The following is a 6,318-nucleotide window of genomic DNA, read 5'->3' as shown; positions in this document are numbered from 1 at the left end:
ATCTGTCACTATCTCTTTCTTCACCCCTAGCTCACACAACAAGGTGATCCTTCTTTTCAAGGCATACCCTTCTATCTGCACAAGCTCCTTTCTGTCTTTTGTAGCCGACTGTCCACTTAATGATCCCCTCTCTCTTAACTTCAAACTCTGTCTACTGGCTACTTTCCTGGGCAAATATAAAACACACTTTGGCTTTTAAAGCCCTTTACAATCAGGTCCTGTCTTAACTTTCTAGTCTTCTTACATGTTATTCCCCTTCATATACTCTGATCTACTGACACTGACACCCTTGCTATTTGCTGCATAAGATCCCCCTACCCCCCATCTCCAAACTCCAGGAATTTCCTCTGACTCTCTCATGCCTGGATCTCCCTCCCACCTCATCTCTGTCTCTGACTTTCCTCAAGTCTCAGCTCAAATCCCACCTTCTGCAGGAAGTGCTTTCTGATCTCCTTTAATGTCAGTGGCTGTTCTTGAGACTATCTCTAATTTATCGTGTCTATGTATGTATACATGCAATACGCGTATACATTTGTATGTTTTACACATATTGTTTGTACAAAGCTATTTTCACTATGCAAATGTTGTTTCTCCACCACATTTTGAGTTCCTTGAGGGATGCTTTGGTTTTTCTCTGTATTTCCAGCATTTAGCACAGTACCTGGCAGATAGAAGATGCTTAATAAATGTTTGTTGACTTGCCCTGCCATGATATGGGCCTTTTCTCTCCCTCTTTGACCTCTCTGGGGTCTGTACCCAGCAGAGATTTCACTGTCAAGGATATAACATATTTAGTAACTTCAATAAATGTTTGTTGATAGATAAATGAATAAATAAACTTGATATAGCTTTTAGAATTAACACTTTCAGAAAAAGAGAAAGAGAACACTCCATGCTGTTTGATATTTTTTACTTTTTACTCATTATTACATTATGACATTCAATCAGAAATGTATTATTTCAAATATACTGAGTAAAGGCACATGAATTACACTGCTTAACAATCTATAAATCACAGGAAATACATGTGAACTACCACTACCTTGACTTTAGAGATCACCTTTTCTCTTACTTTCATAAATTGAAAAAAAAATGGTTGCAATCAAAATTCCATCAAATTTAAATTAATCACCAAATAATTCTCTCTAAGTACTATGTAATTATTAACTTCCTGAAATAAAGCCATCATAAAATTAATTTTAAAAGGTTAAATTTTAAAATGAAAAGATAAAAGTGAAATCCTTTCCAATGAAGGTAATACAACTGTTAAATTTTTGAGAAAAATCTGAACAATGAACTAATTATTTTTAAGGTATCACAATCTATTTTCTATTCTTTATGATACTAATATAATACATGCAGCATCTTGTTTGCTTCTTTTAGAAAATCCCATCAAACATCCCAAGAAAAGGCTTCATTTCATTTTCTTCATCATCAGAATGATGTTCACTGAGAAAAGAACAGAGCTGGAGATAAGCCTCTCATCACCCAAGGGATTGAAATAACTGGGCCCTAATAAACATGTTACTGATAATCTCAGCAAGAGCTATAAGATTAATCCCTCAAGTGAGCTTTAAGTGCACCTCCTGATTTTATTTACTTGCTGTGCACACATGAATCACAACTTCCCTGTCACTTACCATCTCTCCAAGCTGCCAGGAACCCTGGGAGGTTTAGTGACTCATCTATGGGGACACATGCTCAATCAGAGGCCCTACTTAAGTCCAGAGATTTCCTGAGGGCCAAGACTGCTTTGATTTTGGTCTTTTTCTCTGTATCCTCCAGGACACAGTACCATGCTGGGCAAAGAGTGGGTACTTAGACACTAATGGAACTGAACTGAATTCCAAGGCTGGCCCTCTATCTACTATGCTATGTTGTCTCCCTACAAAGAGTTAGGGGAAATAATATTAGTTCCTAAAAGTAGTCAATGATGAAATCAAGGATTATATGTTTGGTGACCATGCTTTAATTAACGACATGTATTTAGTAACAGCTTGTCTTTAATAATACAAATATTCAGTAAGAATATAAACAGGTCTTAGCATGTCATTAGCTTTGGGCCCCTGAAAGAAGCAGAAATTACTAAAGAAAGTTACCCTATCATACGGAAAAATAAAATTAATGATATGTTCAATGAAGTGTTTACTGGGTGGAAGTAGCTTAATTCTTTAGAATACTATCTTGTTTTGAAAGATGTATAATAACCGACCAATGATTAACAGGAATCCTCTGAAATACTAAATGATCTTAAGTGAATTCTCCCCTTCAAATTCACATAAAAATGGACAATTCTGTCAGTCAGACTTTTTAAGTAGATTTTTACAAGCAAATATCCAGGCACTCTCAACTGTATAGTCATTCACTGCTGTGCAGTTATATCCTTGAAGAGCATTTACTGAACCTTACTCATTAAAGGGCACAAAACTTGAACTTTTTATGCAAATCACTGGTTTTGACTTTAGTCTAGAACAGAGGTTCTTAACTTTTTGTGTCATATATCTCTTTAGCAGTCTGGTGAAGACTCTGGACTCCTTCGAATAAAGTTTTTAAATGTGTAAGACAAAATCCACAGGATTACAAAAGAAATCAATTATATTGAAATAAAGATATAATTTTTTTTTCATCCAACTTCACAGACTTACTGAAATTTATTCATGGACCTTGGGGAAGAAAGGACACACGGACCCCAGGTTAAGAACCCTGGACTAAAGATGAACCTAAAACCTAGGTTAAAAAAGTATTGGATTTATTTATAATGATGTTTTTACTGGTAAAATCTTGAAGTTCCTTACCTGAGATCAGTTTCTTTGCTACTAACAAAAAAATCCAATTTCTTATTGAAATGAGAAGTACTTGATTCTTTCTCTGACCGAATAGTAGGTAGCACCCGTTCTATTTCAGGTGAAAGAGTCTGATGTTGTCTTTCTTGAAAATGAAACTAGGAATAGAGGTTTAAAATGAAAGTTATTGACATCAACTAATCACATTTTAAGTACGGACATTCATAAAAGTGTTATATGACTACTGAAAGCAAGTGTCCACTGATATAAGATATTTGGCTAAAATATTATCAATTCTTTATAATTAAAAAGATCTAAACTTAGAATCAACATGATGGCTGAATTATTAAAAATTGACCAGAGGCTACAAAAATATCAAATCAAACTTCCTAAAGTGGAAACATAAATACAAATCTATATCTTTACTCTTCTTAAACCTAAAGATAATATAAAGACAATATTTTAAGTCATCATTTTTTAAATTTGAGAATACGTGTATGCTATCAGCATATTATCCTTTTAATCATAAAATAAAATCCTGAAAGTTCATACATGGCAACACATTCATTTCTATATCATCAGCCCACATTACCACCCAACAGAGAATTGTAATTTTTAGCCAAAGTTAAATGGGAAAATGTGGGCAGTGATAAAGTTCTTGTTGAATCAAACTGCCTTTAAGTGTCACTGAATAAAGAAAATTTCCAGGTAAGAGATTTGGTTTTGTATATAGTTTATAGATACTTATTTAAAGAAGGAAAATTAGGGGCGGCCAGGTGGCTCAGCTAATAAGAGCACCGGCTCCAGTGTCGGAATGACCTGGGATCGAATCCGGGCTCCGACACGTAGCACCACACCCAGAAATAACTGGCTGTGTAACCTTGAGCAAGTTACTTAACCCCGATTGCTTAAAAAAAAAATGAAAATTATACTTTAAGACTTATATCAGTGGAAGTGTTCACTCATAGATCTACCCAGATGGAAATGAAGTTAACAAATAAAACTTCCAAATTTAGGAATGAGGGGTCAAGTGACAATACTGGAGAATTGCTCCTAATATATGACTTTGGACTGGTGGTGTTATGGGTGCTGGTGTAAAGTCAATAGCCTAGGTTTCTTATGTGAGAGACAGCATAGGAGGTGGAGCTAGAGATAGGCTTAGAGTCAGGACAACCTATGTTCCAATCTAGCCTTTGACAGACCCTGGTTGTGAGGCCCTTCACTTCTCAGTGCACCCAGGTCTTTCTTGAAAATTACAAACTGATGAGTAACAGATGATCTGTACTGGCAGAAGGAATTCCTCACCAAGAGCTCTAAACACAAATGAAATTACAGAGGAAGTTTTAAAAGTTTCTATTTTTTTCTATCTTTCAATTGTTTTATAGGTAATCTATTAATGCTCTTTGAATATTTCACTGAAACAAGAATTCAGTCAGTAATTCTCATCACATATTCATATAATAAAATGTCTGGCTTATTGATGTCAAATTTTTTTCACATATACAAGACTGAGGATTCATTTTTGAATTAGGTTATGATTTTTAATACTACTTATGTCTAGTCAAATGATTATCTGTATTTTTTCCCTTTCACAAAATTATCACACCTCAGTGTGATAATACATATATTTGTAACAGCAATTTTTTAAGGTTGAAAAGTGACATAAAACTCCACAAATTAGTTTTCTTACTGTATTTGTATTTCCAGGCTGTTGAGGTGATATCACTTTGGAGGACATATGAAACTTTGAAATGATGGAATCTTGTGAACGAACATCTGATCTCTCAGGTGACAGGCAAAATCTAAAAATTAAAATAAATATTTTATAACCAAGGAAAGAAATACATAATCACACAGTTAATAATAAACTTTGAAGAATTTTATGAAATCCATCACATTAGCTACATAAACATAAGCATCATATTTCATTTTATGATTCTGAATTATAGCTACATAGAGACCTTGAGAGCTCATTTTCATTAGTATTCTTTCTTTCAGGTGAATCATACTCAATGCTTCCCAAGGAATTTAGTATTCTTACATTTAAAGACTGAAGAAATGGACATTTCATAGTTTTCTTCAGTCACTTACATAATTCACAACTATTGTTATTTCAAGAAGTTCTTCTATCTGTTTTTCATTCAATGAGCATTTATTAAGGGCTTACTCTGGACAATGCTTTCTTTACGGATTAACAAGACAAAACAGTCCCTGCTTTCAAGAAGCAACCTATTTAACTCCTTCCTTTTAAATTCTCATTGGCATAGGGAACTACTGGTGAGAAAACTCCTTATCCCATTACAGGTTGGCACCTTCTCTGCAACTTCTAGCCTTAGAGAGTCACCTAGAGAACTGAGAGGCTAAGTGATTTGCCCAGGATCCCACAATCAGGATGTCAGAAGTGAGACTTGAACCCAAGTCTTTCTGCTTACAAGGCCAGCCCTTTATCCACCACACCATGCTGTTTCCCACTGGGCTTCATCTATATTAACATTTTGATAGTCTTAAAGGGTTATTAAATTGTAGTTCTTATTATAATCACTGCTGTCTTTTGCTTTGCTGAGATTGTGATAGCTACCCGTCTTTTTCATATCACCTGAAGCAAAATAGATTCTGTTCCAGCCTCTTATTTTGACTCTGTATGTATCTGTTTCAAGTGTATTTCTTGAAAACAACATTTTCGGATTCTAGTTTCTAATTCATGCTTCTATTTGCTTGTGTGGTTGGGTTTATCCCATTCACATTCACAGTTATGATTATTTAACTGTGTATTTCCCTTCACCCTATTTTCTTCTGCTTATCTGCTCTTTTTTACCCATCCCTGCTTCTGATCATTGCCTCTCTTCATCTACCCCACCCTTCATGATCACCCTCACCCTTTCTCTAAACCTCTTCTCCTATTTGTCTGTTGGATAGAGATGAATTTTTATATATGTATATGCATATTCTTCCCTCTTTGAACCAGGTCAGATGAGAGCGAGGTTCAAGCATTGCCCACCTCTCCTCCCATTTCCCCCTCCATTATAAAAACTCTTTCTTGTATGCCTCTTTTATGTGACATAATTTCCCCATTCTTCCTCTCCCTTTCCCCTTCTCCCAGTACACCCCTCTTTCTCATCCTTTCATTTTTTTTTGAGATCATTCTCAAGACTCACATCCTTGCCCTCTGTCAAAGTAGACTCCTAACTACCCTAATAATGATAAAGTTCTTCGGGGTTATACATTCTGTTTTCCAGCTTTTAACCTTATTAAGTTCCTCATAATTTCTTGCTTACATTTACTTCTCTATGTTGCTCTTGAATCTCGCATTTAATATCAAATTTTCTATTCAGTTCTAGTCTTTCCATCAGAAATGCCTCTATTACATTAAATGTCATTAATTCATTAAAAACATTTCCCTCCATAGGATTATACTCAGTTTTGCTGAGGTTATTATTGGTTGTAATACTAGTTCCATTATCTCTTAGAATTTTATATTCCAAGGCCTCTCCTCCTTTATTGTGGTAGCTACTAAGTCTTGTGTAATCCTGACTGT

At 35.0% G+C, this 6,318-nt stretch overlaps 1 long non-coding RNA gene across 1 annotated transcript; it reads right to left on the bottom strand.

Annotated features, from left to right (window-relative positions):
• Positions 1-920: 920 nt before the first annotated feature.
• Positions 921-4,585, bottom strand: LOC138165092 (uncharacterized). Its single transcript, XR_011169257.1, has 3 exons — positions 4,474-4,585; positions 2,796-2,941; positions 921-1,449 (listed from the first exon to the last, which is right to left on the bottom strand). It is a non-coding gene; the product is annotated as an uncharacterized lncRNA (long non-coding RNA).
• Positions 4,586-6,318: the final 1,733 nt, after the last annotated feature.

The sequence above is a fragment of the Petaurus breviceps genome, unplaced genomic scaffold (genome assembly GCF_028583685.1).
Source record: "Petaurus breviceps papuanus isolate PSGF00001 unplaced genomic scaffold, PetGlider_PUasm1.0 207, whole genome shotgun sequence".
In the NCBI taxonomy this organism is placed as follows: Eukaryota; Metazoa; Chordata; class Mammalia; order Diprotodontia; family Petauridae; genus Petaurus; species Petaurus breviceps.
This window is presented reverse-complemented; position numbering and strand designations above follow the sequence as displayed.